Source organism: Xenopus tropicalis, chromosome 5 (genome assembly GCF_000004195.4).
Source record: "Xenopus tropicalis strain Nigerian chromosome 5, UCB_Xtro_10.0, whole genome shotgun sequence".
NCBI lineage: Eukaryota > Metazoa > Chordata > Amphibia > Anura > Pipidae > Xenopus > Xenopus tropicalis.
The window spans coordinates 136,624,563-136,643,605 of NC_030681.2; positions in this window are offsets into that span (position 1 = coordinate 136,624,563).

The following is a 19,043-nucleotide window of genomic DNA, read 5'->3' on the forward strand; positions in this document are numbered from 1 at the left end:
TTCTGGACTTCAGAGAGAGAGAAGATAATGTGGGCCATTATTTTGTACAGCATATTCCGGGCTGGCTCTGCTCTTGTATAGTACCGCGTGTCGAGAAGTAAAAATGAACTAAATGAAAAAGTCTGCGCGGCTGACAGATTTTTTTTACCATCGCAGCTGCAATTTGATTCTAAAAGCTTGAAACAAGTGTAGGAAAAAAAAATACTCTATTTCTCCATTAACTTTATCCCCGGAGACAGTATAATAACATAAGTTAAAAAAATTCTCTTGGGTTTCTAAGAACAATTGAAGCTGGAAACTTTAATATAATTGACTTTCATTAGCGCCAGTATGTTAAAAAATACAGTAAAATTGTTTCCATAAATACAGGCGGGGCAAGGCCACTAGGGGATAAACAAATATAAAGCTTAAAAAAAACAGCACAGCCATAGGCAAAATACAAGATAGATTGTAAATTTTTTTTTTTTTAAATATGGGGTTTCCTCTAAACAAATACAAATCACATCATTGTGTGTCACTTAGTTGACTCTTCTTGCTAATAATAGGACATTTATATGTACATAAAGTATCCTTTAGTTCAAGCAGTTCCTAAGTTATTGTATGAGTAGAGGTTGGGACCAGTTCTTTCAGTCTTTTAATATTTAGAAGGAGGTTTTCATTTAAGAATACATTCCTAAAGGAGAAGGAAAGTCATTTTGGCATTTTGCTGCCAATAGATTTCGCCACATTAGTGCCACCTAGAACACCATATTTATTCTGCAGAAAAATTTATCATACCTGAGCAACGAGCCCTAAAAGCTTTCTCTGTTTGTTTAAGATTTTAAGGGGTGGGGGGGGGGGGTTCTTAGCATTCTTGAGGGAGGGGGAAGCATAAGAGGGGAGAGAGGAGAGAACTGTGCAGCCTCTGGCCTAAGAACATGTGTTTCTCTGGCCCTAAGAACATGTTTACAAAAAAGGAGATAAGAAATCCCATGTTTCCTTTGATAGAGTGCAGCATTACTGTAACTTTCTGATAAAGGTTGCCTATGGCTAATAGTGATGCGCTGCTCTCTCCTCTCTCCCTTCTGCTCCCCCCTTCCAAAAGAATTCATAAAACTCACTCCCCTCTCCCTTAGGAAAGTTTGATCTGAGCTATAATGGCTAGAGCTGCAAGCAGGAAGCTAAAATGGCAGCTGCTATCTTAAACAGACTGAGGGAGCTTCTAGGGCTCGTTACTCAGGTATGATAAAGCTTTCTGCAAAATAAATACAGTGTTTTAGGTGGCAAATCTATTGGCAGTAAAATGCCAAAATGACTTTCCTTCTCCTTTAGGGCGACTAATCTCCACGCAATGCCATCCCACCGGCTAGAATGTAAATCGCCGGTGGGATGGCATACGCGGTGCCGCGATTTGCCGAAGTTGCTCTGAGAGGAAAATTCGGGCGACTTCGGCAAATCGCAACGATTGCACCAGGATGGCATCTCTCTGTGTGTCCCTGCCCTTAAGGTGAGTGCAGCCATCCCCTTCCAGGACCTATTCATCAGTTTAAGTCTCAGAACATCTTCTTAGATATGATAACATGTAAAGATACAGATAAGTAGAATGATTGTGTATTGAGCTACTAATACTGATATACTGATACAAACTCGTGAGCCCTACAAATCTAGAGAAATGTTCTAGGAGAGTAAAATTAATCTATTCTTCCTTTATATAAACATATAAAAGGTAAAACATACTGGTGAAGTAACCCAAATAGCATAGGGAACTTTTATAGCAGAATCCTGCATAAGGAAGTAAAGCCACCCTAGACAATAGATTTAGTAATACCAGAGGCCATCAGTCTTGAAAGCCATTTATAATTAAATAATCACGTCTGCCCTTTGGGAAGCACAAAAAGCATTCCATTCCGTATAGAAAACAGCGCTCACATAAGCACACAGTTTTAGGTAAACGGAGCGAGACTTGTTATTTAATGTTAATTTCTATTCACATAGTTAAACCATATATATATATATATATATATAAGTTGCAACCTTCACACTATATTGCTGTGTTAACTCCTTTATACCTGTGTATAGAAATGAATACCTAATGGATAAGGACTGTATATTATTCACAAAGTTCACATCTGGAATAAATTACCCTTTGTTTAAATTTCCTTTCACACGTGCAGAAATAAAATGTGTCCTTAATATTGTTGAACTTAGGCGCTCTTGTGTGTATGAGATTGCCGGTGCAAGACTTGACATTTTCTGCTGTTGCCGAGAGCTTTCTAATGCTTCGGTAAATATTGGTTCTGTTTATGGCCAATTAGAACCTTCAGTTTAAAATAAGAAGGTGCACGTTGATTAATGGGCAGTAAGTGATATTTTCAAATATATCAGGTTGGCAGAGATTTCAATTTATTGCCCATATGCTAATGGCTATTTTACAGCTTATTCAACCGCACTTAAGACTTTTTATTATATAAGTACAGCTGTCCTTTATCTGATAAACCATTCATGTGCAATGCATTTTCTGGTATGTTGGTCAATTTTATGTAACTCTTTCTCCATGAAATTTCCCAGCCATCTTTATTCCAGATGCTTTAACTGGTGATTAAAATGTCCGTAACATATTAAATATGCATTAAACTATACTTACAAAGCATATGTTGTTTTAGACTATGGCTATTACTGAACCCCATTCATAAAGGTTGATACACACCTGGACATTTGAATAAGCAAAAACATTTGTTTTCTAGGAAAAAATGCTGGCAATGTGACATTTAGTCTTTGCTAGCATTGATGTATTTGTTTATTTTATTCCTGCTGCTTCAGTAAAATCTTTCGTTAGAATTATTCCTTGTTTACAGGTATTAAAGGAACAGTTCAAAAATGAAACTGGGTAAAATAGACTGTGCAAAATAAAAAATGTTTTCAATATAGTTGGGCAAAAATGTAATCTATAAAGGCTGGAGTGGGCAGGGGCGATTCTGGACATATCGCCGCCTGAGGTGGCTCCTGGATGCCGCCCCCCCCCCTGCTCCCCAGCGCTTACCTTCTGAGCGCAGGAGCGGGTCCGGGGGCGGTGAGATCGCTAGTGCAGAGTGCTAATGGCTTAGAGAGCTGTAAAGGAGGTAGTAGTGTTCTGGCTATTATGTTAGACATCTGCCCACTCCCAGGGGCGCTTCTGCCATTAGGGGAGTTGAGAAACTCGCCTCAGGCGGCAGAAGCGCCCCAGTTACCAGGGGCGGCAAAAAGCCACTCCTGGTAACTTTAAGAGCCGAATTTCCATTTTTTAAACCGGAAATTCGACTCTTAAAGTTACCAGGAGTGGCTTTTTGCCGCCCCTGGTAACTGGGGCGCTTCTGCCGCCTGAGGCGAGTTTCTCAACTCCCCTAATGGCAGAAGCGCCCCTGGGAGTGGGCAGATGTCTAACATAATAGCCAGAACACTACTACCTCCTTTACAGCTCTCTAAGCCGTTAGCAGTCAGTGACCAATCAGTGACTTGAGGGTGGGGGGGGATATTGGACATAACTGTTCAGTTTGTTTGTGAGCACGCAGGTCTGATTCAAGTGCAAACTTACTGACAGTTATGTCCCATGTGCACCCTCCCACCTCAAGTCACTGATTGGTTACTAACTGGAGGAAAGGAGAAAGTAGAGTTCTGGTTATTATGTTAGATATCTGCCCACTCCAGCCTTTTTGGCTAACTAACTATTAGTGATGAGCGAATCTGTTCCGTTTCTCCGAAAAATTTGCGAATCTTTAAAAAGATCCACGAAGCGGCGAAAAATTCGCGAAACGGCGAAAATGTCGTGTGACAAAAAAAATTTGTTGCCCACAGCTATTATTTTGTCGCGCGGCTATTGTTTCGTCGCCCGCGGCTATTATTTTGTGGCCCGCGGCTATTATTTTGTCGCGCGGCTATTGTTTCGTCGCACGCAGCTATTATTTTGTCACGCAGCTATTGTTTCGACGCCCGCGGCTATTATTTTGTCACGCGGCTATTGTTTTGTCGCACGTGGCTATTATTTTGTCGCGCGGCTATTATTTTGACGCCCGCGACAATTCTTTTTTTACGCCGGCGACAATTTTTGGACGTGCGGCAAATTTTTCCGCGGCAAATTTTTTCATCCGTTTCGCGCAACAATCCGCCAATGGCGAAACGCGGACATTCGCCGCGAATCCATGCCTGGCGAAACATTTCGCCCATCACTACTAACTATATTACAAATATTTTTTATTTTGCGCAGTCTGTCTGTTTTACCCAGTTTCTACACTGAACTGTTCCTTTAAAGTGGAAACAAGCTCTGAAATGCAAGCAGACTATTTAGAATATATTTCTTGACATATTCTGACAGATTTATAATGTATGTATGTACATTTTAACTAATAAAGCATAATTACGGTCTTCCCAATTCAGTCTTTACCTACCCTGTGAACACTACTTACAAGGGAAATTGGCCCATTTCAATTTGTTGAAAAATGTACAAAAGAATTTACATTTGCCAAAGTTTCACCCAATGCATTGGAGTCAGTGGGAAGGTGACATTGCAGTTATGGTGTGTTTAGCTCTGCAATAGTATCTATTGCCATACTTTGTTAGAGAACATACTAACCACTAAAAAAAACTGCCATGTTGCCAACTTCTTCCAAAAATAGCACCCAAACAGCTCCTTAACAGACTGGGGACGGAACGGGGAGGGATCTGCTCTGAATGCTTGATGTGGAAGGCTAGTGCTCTTTAATATTGGTGTTTTTCCTCTTGCACAAGACAAATTTAATTTCCTTGGTGAATTTTCCCCAGAATTTTGCTGCTGGTGAAATTGCAAATTTTGCAATAAAAAGTTTCATACAACCCTAGTGAACGCTGTTCAGGTTTGGCTCTCAGGGGCTGATTTATTAATTAAGACATTTTTTTATTTTTTGCAGTAACTCTTGGCAACAAACCAGGTATTGCACCGCCAGCTGTATAAAAAAAGGTCAATCACAATTTGGTTGCTATAGGTGGGTTACTGCCCAGGTGCAAATTTGCCCTGTCTTTATAAATGACCCCCAGTATGTCTTCCAAATTGAATTCCTGCTTTTCCTACTGATGTGAAGGTAATGGTACAGTTAGCTTTGCTGCTGCTGTTACAGGTCTCAGTGTAAAAACCTGCATAGTTACAAAGCTGTTAAATGAATTTTTGCAAAGGTGTAACATGAATAAAAATTTGCTGTAAACGGTGCACAAATCGGTCAAATTGTGTGGGGAAAACCTGTGTTGTTCTTATTGATTATCTTTGTTATATACAATATAGGAACCAATGATACAGGACTCACATTGTAGTACTACAGAAGCCTAAGCTCATTTATAGTGGCTGACACAAGACATGGAACTTGTAAACACATTTATTGCAATCAAGCATTGTATTAATCAGCATTGTTTTGTAAGAAGCAGGTGTTTAAATAAATTTGTTCTCCTTTGATTTTGCTGTTACAAACCTCTGCTTTCTAAACTTTAGCCTGTTGGTCTATGTGGTGCTATCTGTATCTGTATAGGTGGTCCATTTGGTTGATTGACAACATTTCATTGGAATTCTACTGTTATTTTGTGGGGAAAAGGGGGGAGGGGGAATTGACCAGGATCCCTCATATATATAGGACCCTCATAGAACAGGAGTTGTAAGCAGGAAAAGATGGTCATAGCATAACAAGTGGGTGCAGATAGAAACATGGAATAAGATAGCAACAGGGGGGCAAGTTAGTGAAAGTTATGTATTATATGAGTGTTTTTCAGCTTTTAGAGAAATGAGAACTTATTTTGCCATAGGTTGATCATTTATTTTGGTGGCAATACCTTTAAAACCAATTTGTATGTGGAATAATCTATGGAGAAAACATGTCCATATGTGACTCTCCTGGTGACCCTGAACACTAGCAGCAGTAGATGGAATGAATGTCAATTACAGGGGTTTCTTTAAAGAAAATATTAAAAACAGCAAGTCAATCCATCATTGCATTAACTCAGAGTGTTTCAGGTATGTTTTGCCAAAGGCAACAAGCTGCTATTGTGATCACTGTTCATTTGGCATAATAAATAAAGGCAATATATACAATTACTATATAGTGAACACCACATTATAATAATTCATATAGAAGTGTACAGAGTAATTTTGGTATACATGTATTTAAGTCTGTTGCAATGGGTTATGCTAGGTTGTTCCCTCACTTAAGCAGTAGAGTCCCTTTGTATTTAAAATTGATATCTCATTGCCTTACTTATAAAAGTAGGAATTGCGTATGCCTGGTATTTATCATAGTGCTGCAGTGCAAATATTGTTTTGTTTGTGTGTGCCTTTAGGCCACATAGTAGCCTTGTACATAAAATCAGATAATGACCCCTAAATATTTAGATGAGGCCCCAAGCCTTCCCTGGGATCATTTTCTGTCTGTTTCTTCTGGCACCGGCAGGACTTGCGAGGAACAAGATGCCAAAGATGCCCCAATGCTTCCATAATGTGCATGAATAGAGCAGCTAGAATTTTAGTGAAAACATGAAACCATTGAGCCAAAACTTGCAGATGGCTGCATTATTACAGAGCAGAGCCTTGACACTTTTCCTAGTGGATTTAATATAACGGATCTGAGTTGGCAGTTACATTTCTAGCTTTCAGCACATTCTTAATTTATTGTCCAGTGTATTTTGAAGATTTTTGAAGATTTTGTAAAAAGACAGCAGCAGTATATTAATTCTACCTGGTCCTTCTCTACAAGTAATAAAGTCTATGCTTGTCACTTTTATCAGCTTATTTATCAATTTTCAAGTTTGTGGATAGTGATGAGCGAATTTTTTCGCCAGGCATGGATACGCAGCGAATTCCCGCATTTAGCCATTGGTGAATTGTTTTGCAAAACTTACGCAAAATGTAATACCCTAAGAATCCCACCCTTCCCTGACACTCTCCTCTGATGGATTACCCCTTATAAGGCCAGATCCGCCTATACTCCTTACATTACCCGCCCACTCCACCCATTTCTCTGCTCATGTGACGCCCCTGCCTGCTCCCCTGCCCTGAAGGCTGGTATAATAGTTTATGTTGGTTAGCAAACAACACATGCAGCTGAACATAAAGGGCACATTCATAGTTTTTGTTCCTGAAGCAACCAAGAGAACAGCACTGAAGTCACATCAATGGTTATGAGCAATGCTTGCTGTTTGTGGCTACCATCCTGCCAATCTTATTAGTATTAACATGAGGAGAGGTAAATTATGAACTGGTCAAAGTGATAATCACATTTTTCTAAAGTACTTTCTGGATGTGACAATGAATGGAGATACTAACCTTTTCCAAGACTTTTTTCTGATTCAGCCAACACCAACTGGGCTAGAACATATAGCTACAAACTTAGTACAAATGTGATAACAGTAGTATAGCTAAAGCAGTGTGATAAATCACTTGGTGTCTCTTCACTGATATAAAACCCAGAGTCTACAGACATTAAAAAGATAATGAAACATGGTGGGAATTGCACTGCTTGAAATCCTTACACATTCCCTGCTATGAACAAAGTTAAACTGGGAGAAGTATACTATAGTGATGTGACAAACTGCAGAAAACTGCAGAAAAAATTTAAGAAATATGCATTGGGGGTCAATGGGCCTTTTTTGTAAACATTTTGTTTTTACTTGTGCCAAATGCATTATAGTACAGTTAATGTGCATTATTTTCACGCCAAGTGCATTTACATCAATGGGCATTTTTTTCTTATGTTAAAAACACAATTTTTCCCTCCACAAAATAAAATGCATGGTAAAAACATCTTTGCAAACATTTTGGCACTCATAAGAAAGCAAACTTTGCTGGAAATCCATACCAGGTAAAAAAGATGTGCTCTTCCCTAGTAAATAAGCAATAAAAATATGTTATTTTATAAATGTACATTGTTTGGGCATAGTGAATGGGCTCATATTCTCATAGCTGCCAAATAGATGACCGGTACCTGGTAGAATATAATAAGGGTTATATGGTAAGGCAGTGGGTTATAGAAATGGAAAGAATAGTGAATATGTGCAGAACCATCACAATCGATATTATTAGTTTAATTATTGTAGGGACCCAGATGACTGAATTGTAAAATAAAAAGAACCTGGTGCAATCCTGCTATGCATACTTGAAATGTAATTTTAATCAGTATTTCCAACTGCTCTCTAGCTCAGTTTCCAAGATCTAGAACAAATGATTTAGGCATTCATGCTTATATCATAAACAGGCATAGTGAAGTATGTGATTTATGACTAAGGGACCTGCCTTGCACCTGGTTCTACAACCACAATAGGGATTGCTAACCTGAAAAGGCTTCCAGCCAATTAAAACAGCACCCAAAAACTACTTGCAACTTTAATAATAGGTTACCTGGGTGTATTACTTAGAAACCCCTTGATACTATATGAATATTTTTTCTTGGGTAATAGCTACAGAACACTGTATACTTGGGGTTAATATGTACAAATTCCTGGGTACTCTGTTGCAAGGAATTCAACTTTCCAAGAAAATGTACACACTACATTACAATAAGGGAGCAGAATATGAACCTTGGACAAGTGGCCCGAGAGACAGCACATTGGCCACAATGTATTTGGGGGTCTATTTTATTCAGAATAAACAATGGTTATTTATTTTATTAAGGATTGGTGGGAGAGATGCTTAAGCAAACCTACAATTGCAAACTGAGTTAGGATTAGAGATGTAGCGAACTGTTCGCCGGCGAACTAATTCTCGCGAACATCGGGTGTTCGCGTTTGCGCAAATTCGCGGACTTTTGCTGATGTTCGCCACTTTGGGTTCGCCGCGGTTTTTTTGGCGCCGCGTTTTTTCGCCTTGGTTTTTCCGCCACGTTTTTTCGCTTCGTTTTATCGCCTATGCATATACATAGGAATAGCTTGCGGGTTTTTTTTGGGTTATTTTTTGGCGTTTTTGGCGGGTTTTTTTTGGCGTTTTTTTTACAAAGTATTTTTCAGAGAAGTTTTTGCCCTTGATCCCCCTCCTGCATGCCACTGTCCAGGTCGTGGCACCCTTTAAACAACTTTAAAATCAGTTTTCTGGCCAGAAATGGCTTTTCTAGGTTTTAAAGTTCGCCTTCCCATTGAAGTCTATGGGGTTCGCAAAGTTCGCTAATATTCGCGAGTTTTGGCGATGTTCGCTACATCACTAGTTAGGATCACCGTCATGGAATTTTGGGGAATATCATTAAAATAAATATATGTTTAGCTCAAAATAAAGGTATATCATTCTTGAATTTCTAACTTGGAAGATGTGAAGGCATAAAGACCATGGGTACTACCAAACAGAATCTCCTGTAGGCTGCCAATCCACATAGGAGCTACAAAATAAACAATTATAGCCTTTTTTGGTCACACCCAGGAACTTTTTCATGCTTGTGTTGCTCCCCAAATTTTTTTTATTTAAATGTTGCTCACAGGTTAAAAAGGTTGGGGACCCCTGCCTTAAGGCCTGTAGCCATTGATGTATCCCTTTGTACCTCTTCAGAACATTCAAATCTAGGGCTTATACAGTATAAAGAACATTCTAAATAAACAGAATATTTACTGTAGGATTAACGTATTTTATTTACACCACTCGGTTTTCACCTTTAGTCTTCCTTTCTTTTCCTTTCACCAAATAACCAAAAAATCTTGTATTGATATTTGACTCCTGAAACGCAAGTTATTTTGTAACCCAAAGGAGACCCCTTTTTTCCATTTCTGAGTGGCATGGCTATCCATGTGCAGAAATCCAATAGCAGATCAATTCAACTGAAACCTGCATCATTCTGTTGAGAAATGGCTATATTATACAATTGACTGGGACTTTTTTTTGCAGATTGTACTGTAATACAGTTTTACATAAACACGGATATCAATAGGCAGAGAGATCCAGGACTCCCTCAATTTAAAATCTATAGACAAGGTCAAAGGATTAATGCACATTCTGCTAACTCATTTAAAAAGAGAGAAAGAAAGGCACATCTGCTTCTGATTAGGAATAGGAGCTGAAAAAGCTTTGCTTTGCATGTAGCACTTAGTACATGGAAAGGGCTGGGTATTTTCTAAATATAAGTGCCTGCCAACCCTAATATAAAGGGTTAAAACTTGATCATTTTGTCAATATAAAACTGAAAATATTCCTAGTGAAGTATCAAAACCATACAAACAGAAAAGAAAGAAAACCTGCATATCAAGAATTGTGTAAATTAGACAGGAATTTAGTTAGATAAATTATAATATAAAAATATATGTCCATTGTTACCCTCTAGTGTGAAAATAAAATGATGATGAAAAGGCTTAAAGCGAAACGCGTGGTGTTTGTGGCGGTCTTTTTCTTTTCCCCACTAGAGGGTGACAATGGGCATATATTTTTGATCACATGTATAAGCTTCTTATAGCTATGTTTATAACAACTTATACTGGATATTTTCTCCTACAATCAAAACAGCGAGCTTCATATGTGGGTGTGGCTTGAGAAACCAGTTATCCTTACTTTCTGATTACATCAATTATATATTCATAGTATTGTGGTTATTTGTTAATAAATTGTCCTAATTCCATAAACTCAATGGGAGGGCATTTTTTATTGGCCTTTTAATGTAATAACAAAAAAAATCTAAATCTCAGAAAATGTATATGGCTCCATATGTTGTGCACCAGCCTAAAGTTCTAACATAAAAAAGACAGTAAGCATTTAGGCTGCCTCAATTTACAAAAACGAAAAAGCAAAAAATGTATAAAGAAATAACGAATAGAGATTTTCTCACATCTCAAACCTCAGTCCAGGTCGCAGGCAATGGCCAATCCAATAAATAGGGTGAGAAAAATAAAAAAAGTAAACAATCACAACAGCAGTAAAATGAAATCGAAAATGGCAAATTTACCCGGACCCAAGAGAAAAGTAGAGAGGAGCTCCGAGAGACACCCCACCCGGCATGGTTTAGTTAGAGTTTAACTAGTTAAAACCTTACTGTTTCTAATATGTATGTATGTATATTTCTCTTGTATCTACCCACTATCCCCTCGCAAGTCAGGACTCTGGAAAAACAAGACCCTGACTTGCATGTCCCTCCTCACCTACCCACCCCCCCCCCCCCCGTCCCATCCCCTTTCCTTCTCCTTTTTCTTTCCTCTTCTCTTCCTCCTTAAGGAACGACACGTAAAAACCAATCTCGATCAACAGTGGTACTCTTTATTGACACAATGATTTACAACTGGAAATGTCACTGAATATGTCATGTACTTTGTTATCTCCAATAAAAAAGTTAAAACTGAAAAAAAAAAAAAAAAAAAAATGGCAAATTTAATTAGGACATATTACCTAAATAAAGTTCTAACATCTCTAGAACAAAAATGATTCAGTCAGTCTTTCAATGTTATGCACAAGGTCTCACCATCTTGTATTTATTAGGAGTGACAGTGACACTATACATGGTCAGTGGGCTCTGGGCTGTAGTTGAGAAGTTAAGCTTAGGGGTTGTTGTAGATTTTCAAGCAGAAAATGAGCTTTGAATACACTGGTTTCAGAGCTGCAATGTAGTGATAACCTAAATTAATTACTAACCTAACATAACCTTGAAGCGTGACTTTTATTGTCTATACATACAGTATATTGTGAGTGGGTCCCTAAGCTCAGGTAAGTGACAGCAGCACAGAGTATGGGCGGGGAATCAGCAGAAAAGAAGATGGGGATCTACTGGGACATTTTTGGGGGAACAGATCTTCCCTGCTAAAGGGCTGTTGTTGCCTTGGGCTGGTACAGAACCCCAATACATAATGTACAACATTTATTTTCTACTCCTATAATACTGATCATTCCCCTGTGTCTTTGCAGTGTTGGACTGGCCTACCAGGATACCAGGAAAACTCCCGGTGGGCCTAGGTGTAAGTGGGCCCTCCTGCTCTTGACCATTTGGCCTATATCATTGTCATTCCCTATTTCTGAATGAGAATAAAGAAGAGAAACAGATGGAAAAATAGATGCTAGCATGTAAATAAAAGAGACTAGGAGAATAAAAAATAGTTTGGAGAGTCGGCCTATAGTCTAAGGTTTTCTGGTGGGCCCCTGAGGTCCCAGTCCAACACTGTGGGTTAAAAACTGAGCAACAAAACAGTGTGCCCAATGTAGGATTTTAGAAGTGACCAAGGGGTTTCATGAACATATAAAGGCAAAGGGCTGCAGGCTGAGACCTTTTATACAAGGAAATCAGGTACCTATTTTACAACAGCATGTACATATATATAACTTTCCATGAGTCAAGACATATGTGACCTCACTAAGCCCCATGTATAGCCAATGACTTCATCATAAATCATACACATATTTTGCGAGTTCTCCCTAACTCTTGTGTGTAATGTAACTCCCAGTACCATTTTCTCAATGTATCCAGCAAGTGACCCATTTTGTAAAGGCTATAATAAAAAGTATGGAGATTTGAAATGCAATAACTCTTCTAACTGGACATTTCCAAGAATTAAGGGCACCTACAGTTTTCATTGGCTGGAAGAGCTGTTCAACATACAATTTTTCCTAAGAAAGCATAACACCTGTGAGGATAACACATTTTACTCATATTAAAATGAATGCATTAAATGTAAACATAATGAATAAAAACAGTATTGTGCTGCAAAGCAACCCTGTGATTTTTATATAACATCAGTACAAATGCTTGGATTCCCTCCCACACTATAAATCAAGTCAGGCTTAGCTCTCCACATCCAACTTTTAAATACACACTGAGAGTAATTTGTCAAACTCTATTAAAGTTTAGTATGGTTTCGCTGACTGTAATCCCCTTTCATATAGATGGGAATCTAACGGAAAATGGCTGTTCGAATGGTTCTTCATAGTGAGTGATGTGTCACACATTAGGGAAAAGACTCGAAACTCTTTGCGTTAAACATTTCCAGCTGTAAAACTCCAGCAAAATGTTACACCGGGTTATGAAAATACATGACATTGTTTTATCTTATTGCTGGCATTGTAAGCAAATAACTATGGAAATAAATAAATAAAGGCATGTTATGTGGTACGTTCATAAAAATATATATAGCATGTTTGGAATAAAGCTTTACCGTCTATTTAGTTTTCTGTATACAGTATTTAAACATCAACTGGATATATGGTAGGGGCACAATATAGGGTTACTACCTTTCTGAAAGTCTGGGCAGGGGGTGGGCTAATGTCAGGGGTGGATCTGATGGTGTCAGGGTGGGGGTGATATTTAGGGGGTGGGCCTGTGCCATAAGGGGTGAGGCTGTGACTGTAGCCAGATATTGACTGACCACCCATTTTTAAAATAACATGTCATGGCTGCCTGTTAAGCAAAGGATACTATACAAAATCCTTCTGATAACATTGAAAGCCCTTCACTCCTCTGCTCCTCACTACATTTCTTCACTGGTCTCCCTACATGTTCCTGGTCGTCTCCTCCGCTCCTCTCAGAGCCTCTGTCTCTTTACACCATCCACACCCACTGCGCTCTCTCATCTTAACCCTTTCTATCTCGCTGCTCCTTACCTCTGGAACTCTATCCCTGAATCCCTCCGTAGGGAACACTCACTAACTCTCTTTAAGAAAAAGTTTAGCTGTTACCTTCTGGGGCACTAAAACATTATTTTTCCCAGTCCTGCGCTTAAGGGCAAATGCCAATACCTGGTGCACTCTTACCTTCCAATTTGTGCCTGTATGTTACCCAACCACTTAGATTGTAAGCTCTATGGGGCAGGGACCCCCTCCCTACTGTGTCTCATAACACATGGCACTTATTCCCTGTGCATTTATATATATTTATTGTATTTATTTATTATAACACTTGTCCTCCCTGTGTGCAATTCTGTATTTTGTAAGATTGTACAGCGCTGTGTACCCTTGTGGCGCTTTATAAATAAAGTTATATATATATACATACATATTGAAAAATAAAAGCGTACAATTTATATAATTCAAATGAAGTGTCTGAAAGGTTTTTGATATTTACAAAAAAGCAATATCTTTGGTTAACATTTAACTAATTTCCTAAGTATACAGTAGATTTTCAACATTGTGCTTGCTAACAGTAGTGGGTGCCTTATTGCTTAAGAACAACCATAGCGTCCTGATTACAGTTCTATGACTAAAAGCAGTTAATAAAGGAAGCAGACCCTGTGGGGGGCCCAGAACATGCTACCTCTATAGTATAGAAATCCACTGTCCCCAGCTGCTCTCCTACCTGAGAGCAGATGAGGAGTGGGGGATATGAGTGGGCAAGAGGGTAGAGGGTGGGTCATGCATCTTTGGCTGGGGGTTGCGCCATGTTGGCCCCCCTAATAATTTTTTTATGAGGGGGCCTGGCACCTTGAAGTTATGCTGCTGAATAAAAGGTATTACAGGTATAGGACCCATTATCCAGAATGCTCGGGACCAAGGGTTTTTCCGGATCAGGGGTCTCTCTGTAATTTGGATTATATGCTGTGTATGTATAGAATCTTTTATTCGGAATGCTTGGAACCTGGGTTTTCCAGATAAGGGTTTTTGCTGTAATTTGGATAACCATAAGCCTACTGAAATAATTTAATAATTAAATAAACCCAACAGGATTGTTTTACCACCCACATGCAGCTTAGTTACCATCAAGTACAAGATACTGTTTAATTATCAAAGATAAAAAATTAGAATTATATGTTTAAAACAGACTCCATCTGTAATTAGGATATCAGAATTCTGTATAGGAGATCCCATACCTGTATCTGTATAAACTCTCATTCCTTGCTTCTGCGGCAGCAAGTTTGACAACCAAGTTAACTATGGATTTTATTTACTTGCTCTTAAAAGTTCAGTGACCTTTGAATGTTTCCTTTTCTATATCTATATATTTCTTATTCCCTAGTCTGTTTTCCCTTTGTCCTATTTATAATTTGCCCAAACATATGTAATGTAAGACCTGGCTTTCTATTGTGTTAAAATGTGTTACCTGGGTTCCTTAATAAAAGACACATAGTTCTGAGGATAGAAGACACTGTGTTGCATAGGATACATTGCTCTATGAAAGTCCTTTATTCTATTTCACTCCATCAAGATACTGCGCAGGTGGCAATCAGTCTATCTCAATTCCAAGAAAATGGTGTCAGGATGTAGTTAATATTTAATGCAGTTACTATATAAGCACTGCGGATCAAAAGCTTACTGTGCCTTCAAAATGATGAATTCCGTGCTAGGTTCTGTATACTGGCAACATTATAACACAACATAAAATACAGCGAATCATCTCTTCCAGCTGGCCGTATATTACCCAAGATGTAAAGTATACAACCTTGTTTATTCTAATATTAAACTACACTTTAGAAAGACATTATAAGAACATTCCACTTAGCTACAGTTTGATATAGGCAAATTTTGTTTTGTTGTCTACCATCCAATGATATGACAATCGCTAACAAACTTCAGCAAATCATACATCCAATATGTTTGGGATTGTTTTTTTTTTTCATTTTGTTAATCTATATTGCATGACAATAGTGCCAAGAAGCCTGAGTAACATCTTCCGCACAAAAGCCTCCTGCATAAAGTCCTACAGGTATTGTAAATCCTAACAAAATAATATTTCTGCCATTGTTGTAACTTTTACTGGGACAGGTTGTCAGCTTTAATATACAGGCTTAAGACCATATTCTACAGAGATGGTTCTGTGCAAGATATTTCTCAGCTCATGACAATTAGGGGAAATTGCATTCTTTATGGATTGCTATGACATACAATATACCACCACAGATCCTTTTCACAATGAGGTTTCTTTTGAAGCAAGCAATGTATCCCGAGGCTCTTTCTGAGCTCTGTGGTATCATTAAACCAGAAGCAGAAACGAAGAGATGATTATCTCAACAATTTGCATTCCGAGCCGCCACACTTTTATACATGCTTTGGACAAAGAATCGTTCTGCATATAAATACGCACATTATAGATAATGCTGTTTGAAACTCACCGTTTTATTTTTTTTATTTTATATTTGAAAGACGTATTGTTTTCTTTCTGATCGAAGAATAACATCTCTGTTTAGTTAATATGTTTCATTAATACATTCTTCTTTTATTGTTTATTTCTTTTGGAACCTTTTGCATGCCACATTATATAGTCAGTGTATTTTCCATGGATAGGTGTACCAAGAAAGTTTTTAATGCCCAATAAAGTTGTGTTTATTTTTCTTATTTCATTTTTCAACTTTTTACTTAGGGGGGCCATTTATTTATGTTCATATTTTTCCCCCCACGATTCATGTTTATTAAATAAACCCAAGAGGATGGTTTTGCCTCCAATAATGCAACATTTTAGGGTATATTAGTAAAGCCCAGTGTTGGACTGGCCCATAGGGATACCAGGAAAATTCCCGGTGGGCCCAGGTGTCAGTGGGCCCTCCTGCTTCTAGCCATTTGGCCTAATTCATGGTCATTACTTATTTTTCTATGGGAAAAAACAAGTAAATATATAGATGAATAGATTATAGTATATAAACATAAAATAACTAGGAAAATATAGAGACTGAGTAAGAAGTGGATGAAAAGGGTTTTCTGGGGGGCCCCTGGCATCCCAGTCCGACACTGGTAAAGCCTGCACTCTGGTAGGGAAAACAATAAGGATTAATTATATCTTAGATAGGGTCAAGTACAAGGTACTGTTTTATTATTGTTCATCATTACAAAGAAAGGGAATATGTTTTATAATTGAACTGGTATGGAAGATAACTTTCCTGTAATTTAGAGCTTTCTGGGAAACAAATTTCCAGATAGCGGATCCCATACATGCAATAGAAGAAAAAGAGCAGCACAATGAAGGAGCACAGCAAATTAAAAAATTAAAAATGTGTATCCGCTTTACTTTTAGTTTTGTTGATTTGGGTTAAATTAAATAAAAATACAATTAAAAATAAATATATATACATATATACCACGTATGCCTCCCACACAAAGTTATATACTATACCAACCAATGAGTTGACTACTGTATACTAGTTTCCAAGATGTGTGAGATGTTGGTTAAAAAAATTGCTTTTATAGATGGCATACAGCAATATATTATAGGTTCTGTAGAAAGGTGCAGAATCTAATTTACAGATACAGGCAATATTATGCGCTAGTGATGTCTTAGGCTCTGCCAGACAGTTATCTCCTCGGCCATTTGCTCAGCTGCATTCCTAGATGTAATTACAGTGACACAGCGAGGGACAACATGAATTCCTTTGGGATAGTGCTGCTGTTTCCGTAACGGCTTTTCTTTCTTCTGCTTTGGTCAACACTAAGGAATTGTCAGTGCTGATGGCTACTATTTATATACCTCTTTATAAGTAAGAACAGAGAATTCCTCTTTGTTGTATCCCTGTTGTGTTACTGTCATTCTGGAGGAGATATGCTGCTATGTATAGCACTTATATACATTCTGCATAACTATAATCAGTGTTCTTTTACTAACCAGTTGTCCTTCACTATGCTCACACATACACACACTAACACAAACACACACACTATAAAGCAGTGTTAGTCAAACTTTTTCAGCTTAAACTACACTTTAAAGTCCAACCTTTGGCCAGGGATCCCTTGATGGTCCAGCCTTTGTTTGTGTAAAGAGTACATATATAGCAACTTAGGGGCACATTTACTTATCCACGAACGCTCCGAGTGTTCGTTCGATTGGTCCAATCGTTATTTTCCGTGACTTTTTTCAACACTTGCGTGACTTTTCCGTCGCTTTCGCAACTTTTTCGCCGATTGCGCGACTTTTACGTATTCTTAGCGCGCAAAAAACGGATCAGTTTTGCCGCAGTTCACAATCGTTCGGTACGAAAATTTAGTGACGCCAATAGGATATTAACGTGACTAATACGAATTTTTCATAAGCATTTCCGTGATATTTGCGATCTTCAGAAATTATTGTATCCAATCCAAATTTTTCCCATTCGGGATTCAAACTCGTTTTTTTAATGAATCAGCCCCTTAGTGATATTCAAGCTGGGCTTTTAGGTGTAGCTAAAAGAGCAAATGCCCATTCTCCCCAGTTCTTACCATTACCTGCATTTAGGCTAAGCAGGGTGGCAGTCCCAAAATTTGCACTGTTCTAAAGCTTATGACCTGACCTATAATTTGCAATTCTTTTTAAAAACTTAGCAAAATCCAGTTCCCCTGTATCAAAACACAGAGGCACATATCAACAAACAATTGTTTCCACCACAAATAGGCAGGGCTGGATTTATCTTCAGGGCGCCCCGAGGCTGCCCCCGTTGGTCGCCCCGCCCCCTGTGCGCATGCGCGAACGCGCGACACACCCCCGTGCGCAGGTGCGAGTGCGCATGCGAAAACCTTTAAACTCCCATACGGAGCAGTGGGGAGAGGTCCCGACTGCTCCGTATGGGAGCCAAATTTAAAAATTTTGTTGCGGCGGGGCGGCATGCCGCCCCTAAACTTCTGCCGCCCTAGGCCCGGGCCTTTGTGGCCTTTCCACAAATCCGGGCCTGCAAATAGGTCTTTAAATTTACCCCTGTGAGGGCCTAGCCACCCACTCCTGAAGGGAGCTCCCGTACAGATGGGCATGTTTAGTGACACGCATGTGCATTATGAACAAGTCTTACAGTTTGTTGGGCTCTATTAGTGTATACAGGTATAGGACCCATTATCCAGAATGCTCGGGACCAAGGGTATTCCGGATAAGGGGTCTTTCTGTAATTTGGATCTCCATTCCTTAAGTCTACTAAAAAAATTAATAAAACATTAATTAAACCCAATAGGATTGTTTTGCATCCAATAAGGATTATGTATATCTTAGTTGGGATCAATTACAAGGTTCTGTTTTATTTCTACATAAAAAAAGGAAATCAGTTTTAAAATTCTGAATTATTTGCTTATAATGGAGTCTATGGGAGACGGGCTTTCCGTAATTCGGAGCTTTATGGATAACAGGTTTCCGGATAAGGGGTCCGATACCTGTACTAGTAAAACCTAATTAAAGGACATGTAAACCCTACGTTTTCCTAGCATGTATATAAGTTGGACACATCTCCCCCTCCCTCACATCATCATTTGTACT